The sequence below is a fragment of the Osmerus eperlanus genome, chromosome 1, assembly GCF_963692335.1.
Source record: "Osmerus eperlanus chromosome 1, fOsmEpe2.1, whole genome shotgun sequence".
Classification (NCBI taxonomy): Eukaryota; Metazoa; Chordata; class Actinopteri; order Osmeriformes; family Osmeridae; genus Osmerus; species Osmerus eperlanus.
Genome location: NC_085018.1, coordinates 6,780,758 through 6,807,900, shown reverse-complemented (window position 1 = coordinate 6,807,900; position 27,143 = coordinate 6,780,758). Strand labels below are relative to the sequence as shown.

Sequence of the window (27,143 nt, the reverse complement as noted above, 5' to 3'; positions counted from 1 at the left end):
TTTTATTAATTTTTTTGACTTTTTTTGCCTTGGCGCTCGGGATTTGTCATTGGCGCTCGGGAAAACGGCTTTGGCGCGCGCCAAAGTTTTCTATGCAGGAAAAATGCTGCAGTATAACCAAACTCATTAACTGATTAGCCATTTATTCATTATAGAAAGCATGACCATTGCAAAATAGTTCCAGACAACAAATTCAGGTGTTTCCAATGTCATATACACTGTTTTTCATCAATTGCATATCTGTATTGCATTTGTATATTTCCAGTGTACTACCAGAGTGTAAGTGAGCCAGAGCCCTCGGTTTCACCAGGCCTGGACACAGTGAAACCATCCGAAACAGGCAGAACGTCATTTTCTTCCTCTGCACTGACAGCCCTTTCTGATAGGAACTCGACGCTACTGTACCAGTTCGACTAGCCAACTCCAACGTTCTTGACGGATTCTCTTGGCTGGCACAAGCTATTAACGTAAGTTAACTATAATGTCTCTCACCCACTCACATTGTCCTACATGTGTCATTTTACTCGATAGGTTGACTCTGTTAGAGAGTCGTGTCCAGTCGCTTGAGGAAGAAAGTAAGCTAGTAACTTTAGATGCGACTGGCGCAACATCACCGACAGGGAGGACTCAAGACTAGCCCCACCGGTTTCGCCTTTGCAGCATGGTGGGAGTGGGACTCCTCAGACGTTAGTGATCGGTGACTCCATCACTCGTAACATTAGATTAGAGCCACCAGCGACAGTTTACTGTGTGCCTGGGGCCAGAGCTACCGACATAGAAGCTAATCTTAGGGTGCTGGCTAGCACTAGGGCTAAGGCAAAGGCCAAAGCTAAGGCACATGGCGCACACATTGATGATAGGTACGAGAATATTGTCATACATGTCGGCACCAATGATGTTAGGCTGAGGCAGTCAGAGGTCACAAAGGTTAATATAGCATGGGCATGTGACCTTGCTCAAAAGATGAGTCGGCATCGAGTAATAGTCCACAACCTGTTAGGGGGACTGATGAGATCTACAGCAGACTTGTCTCTCTTAACCGCTGGTTGGCTCGCTGGTTGGCTCGCTGGTTGGCTCGCTTCTGCAGAGGGTTCAGGATTTGTAGATAATTGGTCTAGTTTCTGGGCCAAACCTGGCTTGTTGAAAGGTGACGGGCTCCACCCGAGCTGGAGAGGTGCTTTTCTTTTGTCTAGGAATATTGAAGCTATTTTAGAGCAGGCCTGACACTCACTAGAACAAGCCGGGACACAGTCTCTTAGAGAGTCTGATAGGTATGTTGTGAGTTGTTTGGGGCCCGATAGCTTAGCTTGTAGTGTAGCCAGTGTGGTTGCTGATGTAGTTTTTCCCATTGAGATGGTGTCGGTCCCCCGCCCCTTTTCCAAATTTCGGTCTTCAATTATTAGGAATTATACCAATTTAACATGTATTCAGCCTTGCTCCCCCGTTGCCCTTCCTACTAAGTTTTCTGCTAACAGTGCCACCTTTTCAGAAAAAATATCTACGACTAAAACTGCCAAAAACCCATACTGGAATGTTGGTCTCCTAAACATCAGATCCCTATCCACAAAGGCCGTTTTGGTAATGATCTGATGTTTGAATGCAGCCTGGACCTGATTGGACTCACCGAAACCTGGTTAAAACCTGACAAATATTCCCCCCTGAATGAAGCATCGCCTCCAGATTTCGCGTACTCACACGTTCCTCGTGTCTCAAAGAAAGGTGGTGGTGTTGCTATGATATATGAAGCTAGCTTCAACCTCATAAAATATGCGAACACCTTTAAAACATTTGAAATAATTTGCATGAAACCACCAACTACCTTAAAAAGGAGTAATGCTACTACTCCTGCCCCCCCTCCCTCATTTTGTATAGTCACTCTATACCGGCCCCCTGGCCCATACTCCCTCTTCCTAGAGGAATTTGATTTTAGTGCTGATCTTGTGACATATACTGATAACATCTTAATTATGGGTGATTTTAACATTCACGTGGATGACCCAAAAGATCCTTTAAGTAAGGCCTTTACTGCTCTAATAGATTCCACAGGTCTCACACAGGTGGTTTCCAAACCTACCCACCTGCACTTGCATACATTAGATTTAGTTCTCACACAGGGAATTGTGATTACTAACGTCATTGTCCACCCCACAATCCTATATTATCAGACCATTGCCTGGTTACCTTCAAAATGGACCTCTATCAGAGCCTTAGAGGCAGTCAGAAAATTTCTACTAGCCGTTACGTATCCCCAAACACAGCTATAGAACTGGCTAGTATTGTACCCGCTGCACTAAAAGCACTTAACGTTCCAAATAAATCATTAAATGATCAAATTAGGGATCTGAATTTGGTTCTTCAGCTATCACTAGAAATTGGCTCTGTGGTATTCAGAGGAAACCCGTACTCTCAAAAAGTCCACTAGAAAATTAGAACGTAAGTGGCGTACCACTAAATTGGAGGTTTTCCGCCTGGCCTGGAAGGATAGCCTAATGGAGTATAAGCAAGTCCTCATCAGGTCCAGGTCAGACTACTTCTCTAAGTTGATTAGTAAGAACCAGCACAACACTAAGTTCCTATTTGATACCGTTGCAAAACTCACTAAGAAAAGTACACACGGTGTTAGTACAGATCTCTCTCCCAATGACTTCCTAGAATTTTTTGACCAAAAAATCTATGCAATAAGGGACAAACTACAGGCTAGCCCTGGAGGAATAGCCATTAACACTGAATTTTCCTCTATACCAAGCATGCTGCATGTTGAGGCTCTCACTCACTTTAACCCTATTTCTATGGAAGCGTTCATAAAGCTGATAGATTTATCGAAACCCACCAGTTGCCTTCTCGATCCCCTCCCTGCCAAACTTCGTAAGGAACTTCTCCCTATTATTGGACCACCCATGCTTAGTATTATTAATGAATCTATCGTAACCGGCCAAGTCCCTGACGATTTTAAACAAGCAATTATTAAGCCCCTCCTTAAAAAAACAAACCTGAATCCAGGTTGTCTTAGCAACTACAGGCCAATTTCAAATTTGCAATTTCTCTCAATTTTTTTTGAAAAAGCTGTGGTACAACAGCTCACTGAGCACCTCTCCTTAAATCAGCTTTATGAACCTCTCCAGTCTGGATTTCGTCTTCACCACAGTACTGAAACTGCATTAGCCAAGGTAGTCAATGATCTACTATTAGCATCTGACGCGGGCTCTATCTCTGTCCTGGTTCTCCTAGACCTAAGTGCAGCTTTTGACATTGTGGATCATGAGATTCTCCTGGAACGTATGGAGAACTATGTTGGGATTTCTGGTACTTCACTTCAGTGGTTTAGATCGTATCTATCTGACAGATCACAATTTGTCCACTATGATGGCTGCTCATCCAGGAGTTCCACTGTAAAATACGGAGTACCACAGGGTTCAGTTCTAGGCCCTCTGTTATTCTCGCTTTATATGCTGCCTTTAGGAAACATAATTAGAAGCTCTGGGGTAAAGTTTCACTGTTATGCAGATGATACTCAGCTATATATGTCTATAAAGCCTGGAGAATTACCACACGCTATGGAAAAATGTGTTTCTGGGTTAAGAACTTGGATGACAGCAAATTTCCTTCTTCTCAATTCGGATAAAACAGAGATTCAAATTTTTGGTCCTAAAAAATACAGAAATAATTTATCCAATCTGACCTTAGACTTAGATGGCGTCAAAGTCTCTCAAAGCCAGCTGGTAAAAAATCTAGGAGTTACAATGGACCCAGACCTTTCGTTTGAGTACCATATTAAGCAAATTACCAGAACTGCATTTTTCTATCTACTTAACATAGCCAAAATACGAAAATTCCTCTCAAAGGATGATGCTGAAAAACTAATACATGCATTTGTTACATCCCGACTGGACTACTGCAATGTGTTGTTCTCTGGCCTCCCAATTACCTACTTAAAAAAATTACAGCGGGTGCAAAATGCTGCTGCTAGACTATTGACTAGAAGTTCGATCACATAAAATCTACTCTCGTCTCTCTACACTGGCTCCCTATTCAAGCCAGAGCTGATTTCAAAGTTCTATTACTAACCTACAAATCTCTGCATGGATTGGCACCACCTTACCTCTCTGGTCTCCTTGCACCATATCGCCCCGCAAGGACACTTAGATCTCAAGATGCCGGCTATCTGGTGGTTCCCAAAATTAAGAAAAAAACTGCTGGAGGCAGGGCGTTCTCATATAGAGCACCTTTTCTCTGGAACAAATTACCTGTCTCGATTAAGGAGGCTGATACTGTTTCGACATTCAAAATTAGGTTAAAAACGTTCAATTCTATGACTGTTAAATTTAAGTGTGTGTATGTACTTTCTATGTAAATCAATAAATGTTGATTTGATAGGTGTTCAATTATGGAATTGGTTCCTACTCACCCCCCGCCCTTGCCCTCCCCCCCATTGCTGAAGCAACCCAAGAAAGTGACTTCAACCACACAGTTTCTCCCTGAAGTCCGTAAAAAAAAAAGAGCCAATTATGGGGAACATGATTGTCAACATGAACATCTGTTTGTTTTCAAACCTGAGATATAATGCTATAATATGCCTGTTCCAATAGCTGCATCACATTAAACGGACTGCTGAGTGGTCCGTGATGGGATCATCTTCAAAACATATGCACAGTAGATTTAAAGGCATGTTAGAGTGCCCTGATCGATAACGCTATTGATTATCACAACACACAGCTCTATTCTAGTGGGGCTTGTGAGGGTCTGTGGTTTATGTGCTCATAAAAGAAAGAGTCAAGGGCAAGATGTGAGAAAGAGAGTAGAACAGAGTATTTGTCTCTGGAGCTGATCTTGTTGTACATGAAGACATTATTGAACTAATGCAGACTAATGAAAAGTATTTAAAATAGGACCCACTCACGGAAATGTAAATGGCTATGACTTAGTTTTGATTTTACAAATGATTTATATAACACATAATAACACATACAAGCAGTTTATGGATCTGTTATGGATGGTGAAATAATATTTATTAAGATGTTATGAATTATTAAAGGTTTTATGTAATGATAATTTCACCAACAAATCGTTTACTTGTAATATAATGTCATAAAAAATCCTACAACGAAAATGTATTTGTGAGGAATGTTTATTTTAACGATTGAAAACAGATGCATCATAGACCACTGTAGTATGTGTTGCCCGGGCAACAGAGGCTAATGTCATAATGCTAATACTTCAGTGAAATAGTAGACTACTGTTTCCCGAAAGTAGATGTACTTCCTTAATAATATCAACTTATATTGTACACTACACATCACAATTGTGTGTCATATCTCAAAGTAAAATGAGTAAATAGTTATCACCCTGGCCTCTTTGGCGTTTCTGCAGCTGCCTTGCAGTAAAGCAGTTAGCCTAGCTATCTCCCAGAAGTTAACGAGCTGCTAAACTAATGTTCTGCTAGAGGTAGTCACGCGAGTTTTCGTGACATAAGTAGCGTCATTGACTGTGGCTAGCAAGTTAGCCACCGTTAGCTTCACTTTTTGCCACAAAAACTTAATTTCTACTTAAACCGTGCAACGGAACGTAAATAAAAATACAAGCAACTCAATCGCTACCAAGACCAGTGTGTGAATTATGGGGGGGTTTGGGAGGGTCTGACCCCCCCGATTATGGCTCTGACCCCCCAAAAGAGGTAAAAACCACAGGTCGGGGGGGTCGATACATTTATATATCGTTCTTACCTGTAATCGTAAATATTACAATATATTTACCATATTAATTCAGTAACAGGTTGGCGATACACAGAAATGTTGACTTTATAGCAGGGAATATCACACACAGTATTACACTGACTGCCATCTATTCAAAATTCACTCAATAAACACAGAGCGAGTGACAAGTGCCCAATACAACTGAAGAAACAGCGCGAGTGACGACAGTGCTGGTTCAATCACCTCAGTGTAGCTACGTAGCGGTATGGCAAGCCGTTTTAACCCTCGTGCTGCCTTCGGGTCACATGACCCAAAGGTTCATAACGAACCATCGTTGTGTTTACCCAATTTTACCAAATACAAAAACAAATACAAATAATTTTCTTTTAACCTTCGCAATGTGGGGGGTCTGAGACAGGCCAACGGTTAAAAGAAAATGCTTCACTTTGTTTTTGTATGCGGTAAAGTTGTCGCAATACGACGGTGGGTCACAATGACTGATGGGTCAGAACAACCCGAAGATAACACAAGGGTTAACATTTATTTCTATAAACGTACTCACTATTTTAAAGTTACTAGTACTTATTCTTTAGTTACTAGTAACTAATCCAATAGTTACTAGTATCTATTCCCGTTTTACTAGTAACAAATTGTACAATTATACAATTGTATTCTATGGGGCTCTGCTTTACAGATATCTACTATTTGTGTCCAACTAGTATCTAATCCAATAGTTACTAGTATCTATTCCCGTTTTACTAGTAACTTTTTATTAGATACTAGTGCCTATTCTTTAGTTACTAGTAACTAATCCAATTGTTACTAGTATCTATTCCCGTTTTACTAGTAACATTTTAAATTTTACTATCAAGTAGTCATTTTTACTCGTCATAAGCAATGACGAGTAAAAACGCATTTGTTACTAGTAAGAATAATAATGTTACTAGTAACAATTGTAATAGTTACTAGTAACTAAAGAATAGTTACTAGTATCTAATGAAAGTTACTAGTAAAATGGGAATAGATACTAGTAACTATTGGATTAGTTACTAGTAACTAAAGAATAGGTACTAGTATCTAATGAAAGTTACTAGTAAAACAGGAATAGGTACTAGTTATACTAAAATGCCAGAGCTCGAGTTAGCTTTGACATGATAATGCCTTGTATTAAGCGTTGATGGCTTAAGGGCTGTGCAGTAGTTCATCCACTCTTACATTGGGGGGAACACTATCGATACCTTTTGTTCACCAGTTATTATAGTTCATGACATATCTGACGATCATTTGTTAGACGCCTTCTGTATTTTACACTAAGACATTAAATTATCTGATAAACGGGCTGCATGTCTGACGCGTGATCTGTCGGTGCGGAGGAGACACCAGAGAAAGAAGACAATATATCTTAATTATTATTTGTATTTTCCCATGGGACCAGTGTGGTATCATCCCTGTATAATTAATATATCTCATATGTATTTTGTCCAAGAATAACTGGTGGAAGTTTTGGTTCAATGGCTAAATGTACGAGCCAAAAGAATCAGCACTACAACAAGCTGGATGATTATCAATGACATTTTCTGTTTTGAGTACATTTCAATTTAATAGCTATTTCTTGATGATGCTATATATTAAGGCTAAGAGAATTCATCATGAATTGTGTTGCCGATGATGAACTCAGAAGAACGGACCACACTACGTAAGGCCTTGCGGTCCCTGTCTGTGCAGCTCCCATACCACACTGTGATGCAACCAGTCAGTATGCTCTCTATAGTGCATCTGTAAAAGTTAGTGAGGATGACTGAGTCCATGCTGAACTTCTTCAGTCTCCTCAGGAAGAATAGGCGTTTACGGGCCGCTTTGACCACCTTGTCCATGTGAACAGACCAGGTGAGATCATTGCTGATTGTAAGGATGAGATCTCTGTCTCCAGGCAAGCCGGAAGGAGGCACGACAATTAGAAAAGGGTTGACTCGGTTTTATTAGTAACAACGTTGGATCATGCCATCAGTCCATGACAGAGGGATAGCATGAGTGAGAAACAAGTCTCTCAGAGGCCCATTATATACATGAGCTGGCCCATACAGATATAGTAACCACCAAAACATGCCCTTAAACAGTACACATTTCACAACTTAATGCACAGGAGAAACAGCACACAGGTGATGCGTCATAACTCATTGTTTGTACTTTTCTCAAAGGTTAAACAGAGCACATTCCCTGATCTATATGTGTATTGTCAAAGGCCCGCTGCGTGACCTCTTGACCACAGCAAGAGACAACCTCACATGATTCTGATATGTGTAGAAAATCTGCATATCACTGATGTTCACCCCGAGGAACTTGAAGCAGCTGACCTTCTCCACTTCGGATCCGTTGATGTGTAGGGGTGCATGCTCCTCCTCCTGCTGCCTCCTAGTCCACAATAATCTCCTTGGTCTTGCTGACGTTGAGAGGTTATTGTCCTGACACCATGATTTCAGGTTATCAACCTCCTCTCTGTAGGCTGACACTGTCAGAGATGAGGCCCACGATGGTTGTGTCGTCAGCAAACTTAACAAGGAGGTTGGGGCTGTGCGTTGCCGCACAGTCGTGAGTGAACAAGGCTGAGCACACAGCCCTGGGGGGTGCCTGTGTTGGTGATCAGTGTGGATGAGGTGCGGTCACCGATTCTCACCACCTGTGGCCTCCCCGTCAGGAAGTTGAAGATCCACTTGCAGAGGGAGGTGCTTAGTCCCAGCTCCACAAACTTGGAGACAAGTCTGGAGGGGATAATGGTGATGAATGCTGAGCTGTAATCAATGAACAGCATCCTCACATACGTATTCCCTTTGTCCAGGTGGGAGAGAGCGGTGTGCATAGTTAGAGCGATGGCATTGTCTGTAGAACTGTTGGACCGGTATGCAAACTGCATTGGGTCCAGGGTGGGGGGCAGCGAGGAGCAGAGGAATGATTTGACTAGCCGCTCAAAGCACTTCATGATGACAGAGGTCAGTGCTATCGGGCAATAGTGGTTCATACATGTGACCTTGGTGTTCTTGGGCACAAGGATAATGGTGGTCCTCTTCAAGCAGGTGGGGGGTACAGACAGGCTGAGGGAGAGGTGGAAGATGTCACTGAAGACCCCTGCTAGCTGGTCAGCACAGCCCAAGGGCCCTACCTGATACACCGTCTGGGCCAGGTGCCTTGCGAGGGGTTGATCTTTTTGAAGCGCTGCCTCACCTCAGCTGCAGTTAGTGTAGGATAATGTAGGAAATATGTGTTGGGCTGGTTGACCTCTCAGATTGTCTGCCTGAGAGAAATGGACACACTAGCATCATGTTGTACCAGTGTAGGTGTGGAATACAAGGACTTGTGTTTATGAGACCAAATGGCCATTGTTCTGATGTTTTAGGCTCAGCCAGTTGCGAGAATTGATCATTATATTGTTCTGGGGATTTCTCATGCATGGTAGTTTTATTGATCATCTCATGTATAAATTGTCCCCTAACAAATACTACTGGGTCCATTAATAAAAATCTCCATGTAACTACATTCTACAGCATTTTCCTTGGGCCAGGCTGTGCCCCCAACACAATCGCATACTATACAAATGAATAGAATAGAATAGATCTTTATTGTCATTGTCACAGGTACAACGATATTAAAGTGCTTCCAGTCAGTGCATCATTCATTGACTTAAAAATCAGTAAAAAGGATAAAATTACTAAAGTGTTAAAATTACTCAAATAAATAAGAATAAATATACCTAAGACTGTACCGTAAACAACCACACACAGTCATTACATAATACATAACATAACATTGTGCACATTATGTTTTGCCAGCATTAACAGTGGTTATTGCAGTTGGATAGAAACTGTGTTTTAGTCTGTTTATCCTTGCCTTGATTGATATGTACCGTCTGCCTGAAGGCAACATTTCAAACAGGGAGTGCCCAGGAGTGTGAAGTGTCTTTTATGATGTTCTGGGCTTTTTTGAGACAACGGGATCTGTGTAGGTCTTCCAGTGCGGGGAGAGGGCAGCCAACAATCTTTTGAGCGCTGTTGATGACCCTCTGGAGCGTTTTCCTCTGAGCCACTGTACAGCTGGTATACCAAATGCATATGCAGTATGTGAGGATGCTTTCAATGGAGGCTCGGTAGAAGGACACCAGCAGTCTTTGTGTGATGTTATTCCTACTGAGTGTTCTCAGGAAGTACAGTCTCTGCTGGGCCTTTTTCAGCAGCTCAGAGGTGTTCACACTCCAGGATGGGCTGTCCTGTATGTGGACCCCCAGGAAGCGGAAGTCTGCCACCCTCTCCACACTTCACTCCACACACGTGAAGTGTAACAAGTTTACTTTGTACGCTGTGTTGGTTGACTGTGACGGCACAGAGCACTGCCCAGCTTCTATGTCCAAATCTGTGCCCACACCATTTTCAAATAGCAGCGCAGCAGCCTGGTGAGCAGCAGAGGTGGATAATGTCAGTCGTCCTGCTTCGCGGAGGTCATCCATGTACCTGCAGTAATGAAAAACAGGACACAAATTTGGAACTACAGTCAAATAGTAGCCTTTGCCTCAAATAGGACAGTGGGGAGCGACAGGACACAAGTGTGAGAGAATGTGCCCTAGCCAACTGCAACACAGGTAAGGGCACAATCACAAACTGTTTAATGACACACATTTTGCATATTCCAATAGCCAATAACTTGTCATGCAACACCATAACCATATATTGGCCCTTATTGTTAGAACTAAGCTAAAAGCAAGTTCCATTGTGTAGTCATTGCCATGGTGATTGTTTTTTATAGGTCTCAAGGGATAAAAATGTCACTTTGTGAGGTTATTTAACATTAATATGAGTTCCCCTAGCCTGCCTTTGGTCCCCCAGTGGCTAGACATTTTGATAGGTGTAAACCAAGCCCTGGTATTCTAGGTAGATAACATTAGCGCTCGACAGCTAGCTAGCAAGCTAGTTTAAGTCATATAACCTACGGCTAACCATATTACCATTGTATGAGTAATGTTATTCTAAAAGCGAAATCCAAACGTTACCTGATGGCATACGAGGGTCTGAGAAGGCGGCGTCGCTGGGCTCTCTAATTGACATCGAGTGCGTGGTGATGAGAGCTCGGAGTAATTTGTGTCCTGTTTTTCATTACTGCAGGTACATGGATGACCTCCGCGAAGCAGGACGACTGACATTATCCACCTCTGCTGCTCACCAGGCTGCTGTGCTGCTATTTGAAAATGGTGTGGGCACAGATTTGGACATAGAAGCTGGGCAGTGCTCTGTGCCGTCACAGTCAACCAACACAGCGTACAAAGTAAACTTGTTACACTTCACGTGTGTGGAGTGAAGTGTGGAGAGGGTGGCAGACTTCCGCTTCCTGGGGGTCCACATACAGGACAGCCCATCCTGGAGTGTGAACACCTCTGAGCTGCTGAAAAAGGCCCAGCAGAGACTGTACTTCCTGAGAACACTCAGTAGGAATAACATCACACAAAGACTGCTGGTGTCCTTCTACCGAGCCTCCATTGAAAGCATCCTCACATACTGCATATGCATTTGGTATACCAGCTGTACAGTGGCTCAGAGGAAAACGCTCCAGAGGGTCATCAACAGCGCTCAAAAGATTGTTGGCTGCCCTCTCCCCGCACTGGAAGACCTACACAGATCCTGTTGTCTCAAAAAAGCCCAGAACATCATAAAAGACACTTCACACTCCTGGGCACTCCCTGTTTGAAATGTTGCCTTCAGGCAGACGGTACAGATCAATTAAGGCAAAGACAAACAGACTAAAACACAGTTTCTATCCAACTGCAATAACCACTGTTAATGCTGGCAAAACATAATGTGCACAATGTTATGTTATGTATTATGTAATGACTGTGTGTGGTTGTTACAGTACAGTCTTAGGTATATTTATTCTTATTTATTTGAGTAATTTTAGCACTTTAGTAATTGTATCCTTTTTACTGATTTTTAAGTCAATGAATGATGCACTGACTGGAAGCACTTTAATTTCCTTGTATCTGTGACAATGACAATAAAGATCTATTCTATTCATTTGTATAGTATGCAATTGTGTTGGGGGCACAGCCTGGCCCAAGGAGAATGCTGTAGACTGTAGTTACATGGAGATTTTTATTAATGGACCCAGTAGTGTTTGTTAGGGGACAATTTATACATGAGATGATCAATAAAACTACCATACCTGAGAAATCCCCAGAACAATATAATGATAAATTCTCGCAACTGGCTGAGCCTAAAACATCAGAACAATGGCCATTTGGTCTCATAAACACAAGTCCTTGTATTCCACACCTACACTGGTACAACATGATGCTAGTGTGTCCATTTTTCTCAGGCAGACAGTCTGAGAGGTCAACCAACCCAACACATATTTCCTACATTATCCTACACTAACTGCAGCTGAGGTGAGGCAGCGCTTCAAAAAGATCAACCCTCGCAAGGCACCTGGCCCAGATGGTGTATCAGGTAGGGCCCTCGGGCTGTGCTGACCAGCTAGCAGGGGTCTTCAGTGACATCTTCCACCTCTCCCTCAGCCTGTCTGTACCCCCCACCTGCTTCAAGAGGACCACTACTATCCCTGTGCCCAAGAACACCAAGGTCACATGTATGAACCACTATTGCCCGATAGCACTGACCTCTGTCATCATGAAGTGCTTCGAGCGGCTAGTCAAATCATTCCTCTGCTCCTCGCTGCCCCCCACCCTGGACCCAATGCAGTTTGCATACCGGTCCAACAGGTCTACAGACAATGCCATCGCTCTAACTATGCACACCGCTCTCTCCCACCTGGACAAAGGGAATACGTATGTGAGGATGCTGTTCATTGACTACAGCTCAGCATTCATCACCATTATCCCCTCCAGACTTGTCTCCAAGTTTGTGGAGCTGGGACTAAGCACCTCCCTCTGCAAGTGGATCTTCAACTTCCTGACGGGGAGGCCACAGGTGGTGAGAATCGGTGACCGCACCTCATCCACACTGATCACCAACACAGGCACCCCCCAGGGCTGTGTGCTCAGCCTTGTTCACTCACGACTGTGCGGCAACGCACAGCTCCAACCTCCTTGTTAAGTATGCTGACGAGACAACCATCGTGGGCCTCATCTCTGACAGTGTCAACCTACAGAGAGGAGGTTGAGACCCTGAAATCATGGTGTCAGGGACAATAACCTCTCTCAACGTCAGCAAGACCAAGGAGATGATTGTGGACTATAGGAGGCGGCAGGAGGAGGAGCATGCACCCCTACACATCAACGGATCCGAAGTGGAGAAGGTCAGCTGCTTCAAGTTCCTCGGGGTGAACATCAGTGATATGCAGATTTTCTATACATATCAGAATCATGTGAGGTTGTCTCTTGCTGTGGTCAAGAGGTCACGCAGCGGGCCTTTGACAATACACATATATATCAGGGAATGTGCTCTGTTTAACCTTTGAGAAAAGTACAAACAATGAGTTATGACGCATCACCTGTGTGCTGTTTCTCCTGTGCATTAAGTTGTGAAATGTGTACTGTTTAAGGGCATGTTTTGGTGGTTACTATATCTGTATGGGCCAGCTCATGTATATAATGGGCCTCTGAGAGACTTGTTTCTCACTCATGCTATCCCTCTGTCATGGACTGATGGCATGATCCGACGTTGTTACTAATAAAACCGAGTCAACCCTTTTCTAATTGTCGTGCCTCCTTCCGGCTTGCCTGGAGACAGAGATCTCATCCTTACAATCAGCAATGATCTCACCTGGTCTGTTCACATGGACAAGGTGGTCAAAGCGGCCCGTAAACGCCTATTCTTCCTGAGGAGACTGAAGAAGTTCAGCATGGACTCAGTCATCCTCACTAACTTTTACAGATGCACTATAGAGAGCATACTGACTGGTTGCATCACAGTGTGGTATGGGAGCTGCACAGACAGGGACCGCAAGGCCTTACGTAGTGTGGTCCGTTCTTCTGAGTTCATCATCGGCAACACAATTCATGATGAATTCTCTTAGCCTTCATATATAGCATCATCAAGAAATAGCTATTAAATTGAAATGTACTCAAAACAGAAAATGTCATTGATAATCATCCAGCTTGTTGTAGTGCTGATTCTTTTGGCTCGTACATTTAGCCATTGAACCACAACTTCCACCAGTTATTCTTGGACAAAATACATATGAGATATATTAATTATACAGGGATGATACCACACTGGTCCCATGGGAAAATACAAATAATAATTAAGATATATTGTCTTCTTTCTCTGGTGTCTCCTCCACACCGACAGATCACGCGTCAGACATGCAGCCAGTTTATCAGATAATTTAATGTCTTAGTGTAAAATACAGAAGGCGTCTAACAAATGATCGTCAGATATGTCATGAACTATAATAACTGGTGAACAAAGGGTATCGATAGTGTTCCCCCCAATGTAAGAGTGGATGAACTACTGCACAGCCCTTAAGCCATCAACGCTTAATACAAGGCATTATCATGTCGAAGCCAACTCGAGCTCTGGCATTTTTAATTTATCAAAAACGTAAAAAGAATATAGCACGCAGCGTGTGAAGAACGCGTTCAGCTTCCCGCGAACATTGTTTAATTTTGAGGCTTGTCGCCTGCAGGCTATATAATTCTGACCGCGATGAGAAAATGGCCTATGGCCTGAGGAGAGAGGGGCCTGAGGAGAGAGGGGCCTGAGGAGAGAGGGGCCTGAGGAGAGAGGCTACAATTGGACCCTTCTGATTTGATGTGGCATACCAAGTCGGACAATATCACATTTTGCCATGTTGGCCATTTTGGGCACCGGACATTTTGAATTTTGTTGTAAAATGATCAATTGTACACATTTGCGTTTAAAAACACACTGGCTTATCGTTACAAAACTCGGTATATGTCTTTGTCAAAATGCCATGAAGGTAATCTAGATGTTTTGGGGCAGCCAAAAAGTGTAATGCTATTTAAAAAAAGCAAATATATTTTGATTAGTTTTGCCTTGCTTGTTTAGATTATAATTTAGCCTTCTTTTTAATTTTAATTAATTTCGCTTGGCCCCTTAATTGCTGTTTGCAGCTATATTTCTTCTTCTGCCATGGCAGAAGCTTCTGCTATGGCAGCCCATAGAACCGTATGGTAAAAAGTTTTTGAAATTTGGCACACATTGCGGACAGTCTCCTGATCCTTGTCACTAAGTTTCATGTCTACCACTTGAGCACTCTAGTGCCACCAATGGGTCAAAGTTGGAGGTGCGTTTACGCACATAACTATTGAACTGTATGACCAATTTGAAGTTTTGTTTTGCTCTTTATTCAAATGGAAATTCAATGTGGCAGCAAGACAGTGCCTCGAGTATATTGCATTAACATTTACTTACACACTGTTTTTGCTGCAAAATTCAAATGGAAATGCATTTCGTCAGTGACTTGTCAAGGCGGGTCTTCAGTAAGGATGTCGCTTCCTCGTTCAGGGACTTTGATAAAATTGAACAGTCAGCACTTCACCAAAAGTACTTCTATACTCTTTGACTTCACTTCGGCCTTGCCGATTTTGTTATTCTTAGTCAGTGACTGAACGAGGAAGTGACGACCTAACTCAGGGATGCCAGGGTGAAATTGGACAGGGGGACAGATTTTTTTCAAGTGAGACCTCAGGGGGCCGGATTACACTTTTGGCCAAACAGTAACTCAACACATGGATAGGTAGGATATTTGAAACTATTCATGAAGGCCTACACATCAATAAGAAATTGCATTGGCACCAAAATATTCTCACAATGAGGCCTACAATTACATAGCCTAAAGCAGGAGACAGTTACCCTCTAAAAACGTAACATTTTCCTATCCATGCAGGTAGCCTACATTTATAAATTAGAAAAGCAAATTTCCTGTAAATAACACAAGCTTAAACTGTTAATTGCTTTTATTATATTTATTGAAGGCCTGCACATTGTCGTGGAAGTTTTTGAGAGAATCAATCGTTTAAGCTGAAGTCGGGTGAAGTACAGAGTTAATGTTTATTTGACGTAGATTTGAACATAATAACGTTATCAACATAACATCATCGACACACAAACATAAGACAATAACACAAAGACAATTCTATACAGCTCCATCTAGCATTCTAAAATGGAACCGGGAGAATCCAGCCCACCAGCACTACCCAGCTGATGGCCCTGAACCCCCCCAGAACATTCTTCAACAGACCATTTTATAGATACAACAGTTCTCAAAAGTCATTGGTCCATCCTACAGACATGCAGCTATACCAAATCTCTTCTGTCATTGGTTAAATCCTTAGAACAATACAGTTGAATCCACATTGTCTTCAGACCAACTGTCTCTTCCCCCCAGGTGACAAGAACTCTCTCAGGTCACCCAGACTTCCCGTCTCTTAGACTTCACGTCTCCTAGTTAGGTGTCATAAAACTACAGGTGGCATCTCTACCAAATGGATTTGAATCAACATTCATTGTATCAAGCTACTTAACCAACTGTAAACCTCTCCTAAAACACATTTATTGTACATAGGCCCAAAATTTCTGTCACATTCCCACACTTTTTCTTTTTGTACAATTAATGTCAACCAACAGTAGTAAACAGTTCTTTAAAAACAAAAAAATCTAGCTTCAATACAACTCCTAATCAGGATACAAAATGTCATAGTGTAGTAGTCGTCTCTTGTTGCGTGCGCGCATGTGTTAGGCAATTACCCTTCCGTCGTATCAATTTTGAAACTGCAATTCCTTCGCTCGCACATACCCGCCACCGTCGCTGCTGATTCTGTCTGTAAACTGTGACAAATGCCGTTGCCATTCTTCCTGTCTTTCAGGACACTCACGAAACCAAATACCTCGAAGCCAGATACCTTTTAAGTTTCACCAGCTTGTCCATATCGGAGGACAGTATCTGGGCAGTGGCTATTTTCATGACATCATTCAGATGTCCGTGAGTCAGGCGATTGTGCACTTTCGACTCATTAATATTCATCACGGAAAAGGCCTGCTCACATAAATATGTTGTCCCAAACATACAAAGTATTTTACCTGCAAAAGCCGTGAGCATTGGGTACTGTGGTGGCAAGGATTGATAGAATGATTCGATTGCAAGAGACGCATAGTTATCCTTCAACGGTGCGCAACACTGCAGTTCTATCAGTTCCATTTGGATCGCCTCTGGGACCTCGGAAGCGTCAATGGTGAATGGAGAGCGAAAAAGCGCAAACCCCTTTTTCCAGTTCAGTAAAAACCGCGACACGATTGTTAAACTCATGCCTGAGTCCGGAAAGCAAGTTTGCGCACTTGTCCATACTCTGATGATTGACAGTAGGGATGGGCGATACCAATCATTTTCTTTTCGATCCGATACCAAGTACTTTCAAGACCAGTATCGTCGATATCAATACCGATACTTCTATGAAATATTTTTATTTGAGTAATTGGGTGTGCTCAAGCCTTCGGCGAGAGCACAACCTTTGTTCTCTCACATATATATTATTATTATTGGGTGTGCTCAAGCCTTCGGCGTGAGCACAACCTTTGTTCTCACATATATATGATTTATTATTGTTTATTTTCGCCCCCCTAAAACTCAGTCAATATTTGGCCTACATACACAACGGCGGTGTCAAAAGGTTCGTCTTGGTAGCGATTGCGTTGCTTCTATTGGAATTTACGTTCCGTTGCATGGTTTGGGCTTAAGTTAAGTTTTTGTGGCGAAAAGTGAAGCTAACGGTGGCTAATTTGTTAGCCACAGTCACTGACGTTACTAACGTCACTACGTCAGTAACGTCACGAAAACACGCGTGACTACCTGTAGCAGAACATTCGTTTCGCATCTGTTAACTTGGGGGATAGCTAGGCTAACTATAGCTTTACTGCAAGGCAGCTGCAGGAACGCCACAAGCAAAGAGGCCAGGGTGATAACTATTTACTCGTTTTACTTTGTGATATGACACACAATTGTGATGTGTAATGTACAATATAAGCTGATATTATTAAGGAAGTACATCTACTTTCGGAAACAGTAGTCTACTATTTCACTGAAATATTAGCATCATGACATTAGCCTGTGTTGCCCGGGCAACACATACTACAGTGGTCTATGATGTATCTGTTTTCAATCGTTAAAATAAACATTCCTCACATATACATTTTCGTTGTAGGATTTATTATGACATTAGATTACAAGTAAACGATTTGTGGGTGAAATTATCATTACCTGTGGTTTCAATCCAGTGTATCACTGCAACGCTGTAGCCTACGCGAGACACTACAAAAACATTTACACAGCTGTAGGAAGTCAAACGGCGACAGAACATGTTCGGCACTCCCCTTACTTAAATCAAAAGTCTATCTAACTACTAACCTGAACTTCATTGCCACAGCCTAAACTGTCAACCTGTTCATGAAAATAATTAATTTCAGCCTAAACCGTACAACGGAACGTTAAATCCAATTCAACCAACGCAATCGCTACCAAGACGAACACAGCAGTAGTCTAGTCTGTACTACTACTGTACCGTAGTAGTACAATTTACCGGGGAAGCTTCTCCACACAGGGCTATATCGCATTTTGCGTTGTTACTGACAATGATCGCTACCAGTGAGCTTTTTATGAATGAGCGATTTTCCACTAAATAAATGTCAAGCTTATTTACGTTTTGGGGGGCATATTTTCAGTTAGCAGATGGTACTGTTTGAATCGCGATTCCATCTTCTACTGCCGGGTAACGTCGTAGAATAATCTTCAAAGGGGGTTCTTTATTAATGAATGAATGCAATGAGTAGGCTAAATGCATGAAAATATCACGAGAAGGGAAAAACTTAAAAGGACGTTTAAGTCATAGAGATTAGGTCAATTTGTACACCGGTCTGCCAAATGTATTCGTTTTGATTCAACGATGAGGCTGCCTCTTGCCTCTTGGGGAAATGATAAGACATCCATTTCATTCTACACTTCACTCATATTTTCAGTTGTAAATGAGCAGCAAAAAAAAATGCTTTTAAATCTATGTAATCTTTATAAATAATAAGTATGCATTTTTATATAAAATACAGAAATATCAGTTGTAAAAATGTCATTAAAAAACGGACCCCTGTCCAACCGACGCAAGCAAGCACACCCTACAATTTCCCCAGAAATTGTACCCTCTCTAGTTGGGTGTGCTCAAGCCTTCGGCGAGAGCACAACCTTTGTTCTCTCACATATATATTATTTATTATTGTTTATTTTCGCCCCCCTAAAACTCAGTCAATATTTGGCCTACATACACAACGGCGGTGTCAAAAGGTTCGTCTTGGTAGCGATTGCGTTGCTTCTATTGGAATTTACGTTCCGTTGCATGGTTTGGGCTTAAGTTAAGTTTTTGTGGCGAAAAGTGAAGCTAACGGTGGCTAATTTGCTAGCCACAGTCACTGACGTTACTAACGTCACTACGTCACGAAAACACGCGTGACTACCTGTAGCAGAACATTCGTTTCGCATCTGTTAACTTGGGGGATAGCTAGGCTAACTATAGCTTCACTGCAAGGCAGCTGCAGGAACGCCACAAGCAAAGAGGCCAGGGTGATAACTATTTACTCATTTTACTTTGTGATATGACACACAATTGTGATGTGTAATGTACAATATAAGCTGATATTATTAAGGAAGTACATCTACTTTCGGAAACAGTAGTCTACTATTTCACTGAAATATTAGCATCATGACATTAGCCTGTGTTGCCCGGGCAACACATACTACAGTGGTCTATGATGTATCTGTTTTCAATCGTTAAAACAAACATTCCTCACATATACATTTTCGTTGTAGGATTTATTATGACATTAGATTACAAGTAAACGATTGGTGGGTGAAATTATCATTACCTGTGGTTTCAATCCAGTGTATCACTGCAACGCTGTAGCCTACGCGAGACACTACAAAAACATTTACACAGCTGTAGGAAGTCAAACGGCGACAGAACATGTTCGGCACTCCCCTTACTTAAATCAAAAGTCTATCTAACTACTAACCTGAACTTCATTGCCATAGCCTAAACTTTGTCAACCTGTTCATGAAAATAATTAATTTCAGCCTAAACCGTACAACGGAACGTTAAATCCAATTCAACCAACGCAATCGCTACCAAGACGAACACAGCAGTAGTCTAGTCTGTACTACTACTGTACCGTAGTAGTACAATTTACCGGGGCAGCTTCTCCACACAGGGCTATATCGCATTTTGCGTTGTTACTGACAATGATCGCTACCAGTGAGCTTTTTATGAATGAGCGATTTTCCACTAAATAAATGTCAAGCTTATTTACGTTTTGGGGGGCATATTTTCAGTTAGCAGATGGTACTGTTTGAATCGCGATTCCATCTTCTACTGCCGGGTAACGTCGTAGAATAATCTTCAAAGGGGGTTCTTTATTAATGAATGAATGCAATGAGTAGGCTAAATGCATGAAAATATCACGAGAAGGGAAAAACTTAAAAGGACGTTTAAGTCATAGAGATTAGGTCAATTTGTACACCGGTCTGCCAAATGTATTCGTTTTGATTCAACGATGAGGCTGCCTCTTGCCTCTTGGGGAAATGATAAGACATCCATTTCATTCTACACTTCACTCATATTTTCAGTTGTAAATGAGCAGCAAAAAAAAATGCTTTTAAATCTATGTCATCTTTATAAATAATAAGTATGCATTTTTATATAAAATACAGAAATATCAGTTGTAAAAATGTCATTAAAAAACGGACCCCTGTCCAACCGACGCAAGCAAGCACACCCTACAATTTCCCCAGAAATTGTACCCTCTCTAGTTGGGTGTGCTCAAGCCTTCGGCGAGAGCACAACCTTTGTTCTCTCACATATATATTATTTATTATTGTTTATTTTCGCCCCCCTAAAACTCAGTCAATATTTGGCCTACATACACAACGGCGGTGTCAAAAGGTTCGTCTTGGTAGCGATTGCGTTGCTTCTATTGGAATTTACGTTCCGTTGCATGGTTTGGGCTTAAGTTAAGTTTTTGTGGCGAAAAGTGAAGCTAACGGTGGCTAATTTGCTAGCCACAGTCACTGACGTTACTAACGTCACTACGTCACGAAAACACGCGTGACTACCTGTAGCAGAACATTCGTTTCGCATCTGTTAACTTGGGGGATAGCTAGGCTAACTATAGCTTCACTGCAAGGCAGCTGCAGGAACGCCACAAGCAAAGAGGCCAGGGTGATAACTATTTACTCATTTTACTTTGTGATATGACACACAATTGTGATGTGTAATGTACAATATAAGCTGATATTATTAAGGAAGTACATCTACTTTCGGAAACAGTAGTCTACTATTTCACTGAAATATTAGCATCATGACATTAGCCTGTGTTGCCCGGGCAACACATACTACAGTGGTCTATGATGTATCTGTTTTCAATCGTTAAAACAAACATTCCTCACATATACATTTTCGTTGTAGGATTTATTATGACATTAGATTACAAGTAAACGATTGGTGGGTGAAATTATCATTACCTGTGGTTTCAATCCAGTGTATCACTGCAACGCTGTAGCCTACGCGAGACACTACAAAAACATTTACACAGCTGTAGGAAGTCAAACGGCGACAGAACATGTTCGGCACTCCCCTTACTTAAATCAAAAGTCTATCTAACTACTAACCTGAACTTCATTGCCATAGCCTAAACTTTGTCAACCTGTTCATGAAAATAATTAATTTCAGCCTAAACCGTACAACGGAACGTTAAATCCAATTCAACCAACGCAATCGCTACCAAGACGAACACAGCAGTAGTCTAGTCTGTACTACTACTGTACCGTAGTAGTACAATTTACCGGGGCAGCTTCTCCACACAGGGCTATATCGCATTTTGCGTTGTTACTGACAATGATCGCTACCAGTGAGCTTTTTATGAATGAGCGATTTTCCACTAAATAAATGTCAAGCTTATTTACGTTTTGGGGGGCATATTTTCAGTTAGCAGATGGTACTGTTTGAATCGCGATTCCATCTTCTACTGCCGGGTAACGTCGTAGAATAATCTTCAAAGGGGGTTCTTTATTAATGAATGAATGCAATGAGTAGGCTAAATGCATGAAAATATCACGAGAAGGGAAAAACTTAAAAGGACGTTTAAATCATAGAGATTAGGTCAATTTTTACACCGCTCTGCCAAATGTATTCGTTTTGATTCAGCTATGAGGCTGCCTCTTGCAGGGGAAATGAGAAGACATCTATTTCATTCTACACTTCACTCGTATTTTGAGTTGTAAATGAGCAGCAACAAATATATGCTTTTAAATCTATGTAATCTTTATAAATAATAAGTATGCATTTTTATATAAAATATACAGAAATACGGACCCCTGTGCAACCGATGCAAGCAAGCACACCCTACAATTTCCCCAGAAATTGTACCCTCTCTAGTTTTATAATGCATTCTGAAAGCCATCGTTATTAATATTAAATAAACCGCAATAGGCATTACGTGCAGGGCCGGATTAACAATTTTCTGTGCCCTGGGCAACAAGGCTTAAGGCCCCCCCCCCCCCCCCGGTGTTTGATGTGATGCTAGTCAGGGCCGGATTAACCATTAGGGCAACTGGGCACTTGCCCAGGGGCACATGACATCTAAGGGGCCCTGGACAATGTCAACTAAAATGTTATATCACTTTATGAACGCAGTCCTAACTTTCCTTAATGTGAGTACTTTATTACAACTCGTTCGATCAAAATGTTATGTTAAATCACATCAAAAACAGTGTTTGTGTAGTCTAGTAGCCAGTGCCGCCGCTCCCATAACGCTCACTACGCGCTGTGCGTAGGGCATCAACTCCTGAGGGGGCACCAAAAAATAGCCAACTGAAAAATCATCATAGTTATAATACTTATAATACCGATATTATTTTAGTATAGAAATATTAGACACATATATTACAAAACAGGCAGAACAAGAGATGTAGCCTATTTAAATGCTCACAAAAAGTTACGATGGTGAACCCCCCCCAAAACAACAAAACAAATAGGCTACACACTCAACTTCCCAAGCTCGCTGTGGGTGCCCTTCCCTCAGTGGGCTGACGAACTTTGACAGTAGGCTAGGTCAACTTTTCTAAAATGGGCTTAAAACGATAACAGGAGTCAGGGGAAGGAAAAAAGAAAGAAAGAGACTGCGAGATGGTGCCCGTGCATCACTTTCAGGTAAGTCCATGCTTAATCATTGTTAAATACGGGAAATGTGCTTCAAATTTTTTATTTTTTATAATTCTTTATTTATTAGACAATGGGAACATTACATCACATCTGTATAAGTAAAAGCATTACAAAAATGTTTGAATCTCCTCTCATCGTCTCTTTTTTCCCTTTTTAAATCCTTCATACATTTATGAACTATTGACAAGAACAAGGGATGTATGGGTGCAATTGACCAAACATGCTTACCACAGCTCAATTAGTCATAAGTAAATAAAAAATAAATAAGTGAGAAACCAGACAAATTCCAGACCAGACAGTTTCTTAAGTGGGGTCCAATCAGTTAGAAAAATAAAAAATAAATAAAAAGGAGCAAGCAAAGAGAAATGCATAAAGCGGACGCACAGACTCTGCCTTATGGAACATAAGTGACCCCTCCATTGGTTACGTTAAGGCTGATCCATTCAGACCATAGCTTAAGAAATTTATCAGCAGTCTGTGTGTGAAAGTGATTTTTTCCATCTGATATATATTGTTGACTATCTCTCGCCACTCCTCCATTGTTGGACGGTCAGACTGTAACCAGTGTCTAGTAAGAGCCTTTTTACCAGCTGATATCAAAACACCAAGAAGATACTTGTTTAAGTACGTATTCTCATTAAAGGTGAAAACCAGTGTTTCCCAGTATTAAGACACTAAATTGAAAGGGTATTCTAACTTTTAAAACATTTTCCAATGTTCTGTGTATCTCAGTCCAAAATTGTTCAATCGTAGGGCAATCCCAAAATATAGCTGGAGTCTCCAGCATTTAGAGTTTCCTTTTGCAAAGTGTATTTTCTGCTTTGGAGTTATGAAGAATCTAATTAGGCATTTCCACCCAAACTCTCTCCATGTGTGTGAGTTAGTACATTTCCACTGAAATTCGCAGCAACTGGCCCATTCTTCAGTTGAGATCATTATATTACCTTCATTCTCCCATTTGGTCTTAACGTATTCTGTGGAGTGAGCTTTTTTAGTTATAAAACCTTTATATAATCTAGATATGCTGCCCCTGTTTAGAGAGGAGTATGCCCCTAATAAGATTTCTTTAATCACTGGGTCATCATTATCTATATGGTGTTTGATGGTTTGGTCGAAATAGTGACGTATCTGTAGGTATCTGTAAAAGTCCTGTTTTTCTAAGCCATGGATCTCTTGAAGTGTTTGGAATTCCTTCAGTTTCCCTCTGTCTGTTATGGAGTAGAATGTTGTGATACCTTTCGCAACCCAGGTCCTAAATATACCATCCATTTGGTTGGGTTTAAAATCTGGGTCATATGCACACCACTTAAGTACTTTCAGTTTGTCTTGTAAATTATAGTCCTCCTTCATTGAGTTACATATCTTAAGCTGCAATTTCATCCATGGGTTTTGGATATTGCTAATGAGCTTTCTAAGGTCAGTATTACCTAGCACTGTTTGTACAGGGGGGTTCCTAATCAGTTGTACTTCAATGTCTTTCCATCTTGCTTGGTAATTTCTGTTACAGAGATTGAGAAATGGTTTAATCTGAGCTGAGAGGTAGTCGTCTCTCAGATGTGGTACTGCCATGCCACCCTTTTCTTTTGACAGCTGTAGAGTTTTGAATCTAACTCTAGGCTTTTTACCCTGCCATATGTATCTGGAGATCATTTTATCCCATTCTGAGAATTGCTTGGTGGAAATTTCTACAGGCAGTGCCTGGAATAGAAATAGTAGCCTTGGGAGAATGTTCATTTTCACTGATTCCACTCTCTGAACAAGGCTCAAGAAAGGGTTAGTGTTCCATCTGTGTATGTCCAGTTTTATTCTCATCGTGAGAGGGTCATAGTTGATCTTGGCCAATGATGATATATCTTTAGGGATCACTACTCCTAAATATTTCAGTGTGGTTTGATCCCATTTCAGTTGAAACTTGTCTTGAAGCTGCCTAGGTGGTGTATAGTTCAGTGTGAGTATTAGTTTTTTTTGAGTATTAAGTTTATATCCAGCATATTTTCCAAAAGTATCCAGGAGCTTAAATAGCTCTGGAAGTGAGCTGGTGGGCTCCCCTAGGTATATCAAGACATCGTCTGCATACAAAGCAGTTTTGTGTTGGTCTCCATCTATTGGTATACCCCTTATGCTATCAGTTTGTCTTATCCATTGAGCAAGAGGCTCTGTAGAGCGCAAAAAGTAGTGGAGATAGTCCACATCCTTGCCTGGTACCTCGCTCCAGATCTATTTTGTTTGTCAGGTATCCATTTATTTTAATTCTTGCACTAGGATTCTTATATAGGTTGCTGATCGCCCTAATAAAGTTATTATGGAACCCAAGTCTCTCCAGAACCATATATAGGTATGTCCAGCTCACTGAATCGAAGGCTTTTTCAGCATCTAGGCTGACTAGAAGAGCCCCTATTTTGTTTTCTTGTATATGGTTCAGGATATGTAATGACCGTCTTATATTGTCATGGGTTTGTCTCTGCAGGATAAAACCTGTTTGATCAGTGTTTACAATCTATGGGAGGATCTTTTCAACTCTCTTTGCAAGAATAGAAGTATATATTTTGTAGTTTGTGTTAAGTACTGAAATAGGCCTGTATGATCCACATTCCAATCTATCTTTTCCCTCTTTGGGGATGACTGAGATGGTCGCTTCCCTCCAGGTTGGTGGGATTTTTCCATCTTTTAAGGCTGCATTAAAGGTGTTAAGCAGAGTGGGTATCAGTTCTGATCTGAAGGTCTTGTACCATTCAGAGGGAAACCCATCTGGGCCAGGCGATTTGTTAGCCTTTAGTCTGGAGATTGCTTTATTCACTTCCTCTTCAGTTATTTCCACAATCAAATTGTTGCTTTGTTCTGATGACAAGACAGGTAACTTCAGGGATTTCAAAAAACCTCTGGTTTGATCCTTTTTCTCCAAATGTGGCTGTGCATATAGGTGTTTATAGTAGTTTTGGAAGGCCACTTGGATGTCTTTTTGTTTATATACAGTACTTTTAGAGACTGGGGGCCCGTTCTCCGTACGTCGCTAACTCAGTTAGCTGGATTTGATTGTTGACGATTTGTCATTATCTTGGATTGTTCGGTTCTTCGAAGCTCATCCTGGACTTACTGTCATAGCAACAGGTCCGTAAGCTTAAACCTGCTCGGGAGCAGGTTTATTTTATGTAAACACGATTAGATTGAGGCTTTACAAGCAGAGGTGATACAGGAAGTCTGTCACAGACGTGTCTTGTCCGTTTTTACTACAGGAACCTGTTGCAGAAGGTGCAAGAATAATTAGCAGAATTTAACATGAAACCGAATTAATTGCTCATTGCGTGAGGCTCCTTAAGCACAGCGCGATATGCTAGCCTATACTTTTTGGGAGGATATCCTATCGTTTTTTGTGAGGGTGTCATTTACATAATACATTTGTTGAAACCACATCATATGACATTAAAGATGATAAATGAAACTAGAGAGGGTACAATTTCTGGGGAAATTGTAGGGTGTGCTTGCTTGCGTCGGTTGCACAGGGGTCCGTTTTTGAATGACATTTTTACAACTGATATTTTCTGTATATATTTGATGTATATATATGATGTCTTCTCATTTCCCCTGCAAGAGGTAGCCTCATAGCTGAATCAAAACGAATAAATTTGGCAGATCGGTGTAAAAATGGACCTAATCTCTATGACTTAAATGTCCTTTTAAGTTTTCCCTTCTCGTGATATTTTCAGGCATTTGCCTACTCATATTGCATTCATTCATTAATAAAGAACCCCCTTTGAAGATTATTCTACGACGTTACCGGCAGTAGAAGATGGAATCGCGATTCAAACAGTACCATCTGCTAACTGAAAATATGCCCCCAAAAACGTAAATAAGCTTGACATTTATTTAGTGGAAAATCGCTCATTCATAAAAAGCTCACTGGTAGCGATCATTGTCAGTAACAACGCAAAATGCGATATAGCCCTGTGTGGAGAAGCTGCCCCGGTAAATTCTACTACTACAGTACAGTACTAGACTACTGCTGTGTTTGTCTTGGTAGCGATTGTGTTGGTTGAATTGGATTTAACGTTCCGTTGTACGGTTTAGGCTGAAATTAATTATTTTCATGAACAGATTGACAAAGTTTAGGCTGTGGCAATGAAGTTCAGGTTAGTAGTTAGACTTTTGATTTAAGTAAGGGGAGTGCCGAACATGTTGTGTAGATGTTTTTGTAGTGTCTCGCCTAGGCTACAGCGTTGCAGTGAGCTACACTGGTTTGAAAC

General features: G+C 41.4%; 1 protein-coding gene and 1 long non-coding RNA gene across 2 annotated transcripts in view; both read right to left on the bottom strand.

The window, feature by feature from the left end:
- The window catches only part of LOC134017173 (protein phosphatase 1 regulatory subunit 15B), a 598,478-nt gene that overhangs the window by 257,981 nt on the left and 313,354 nt on the right, over nt 1-27,143 (bottom strand). The gene's annotated exons all lie outside the window — the stretch shown is intronic.
- On the bottom strand, nt 9,288-10,808 carry LOC134022736 (uncharacterized). Its single transcript, XR_009930675.1, has 2 exons — nt 10,726-10,808; nt 9,288-10,189 (listed from the first exon to the last, which is right to left on the bottom strand). It is a non-coding gene; the product is annotated as an uncharacterized LOC134022736 (long non-coding RNA).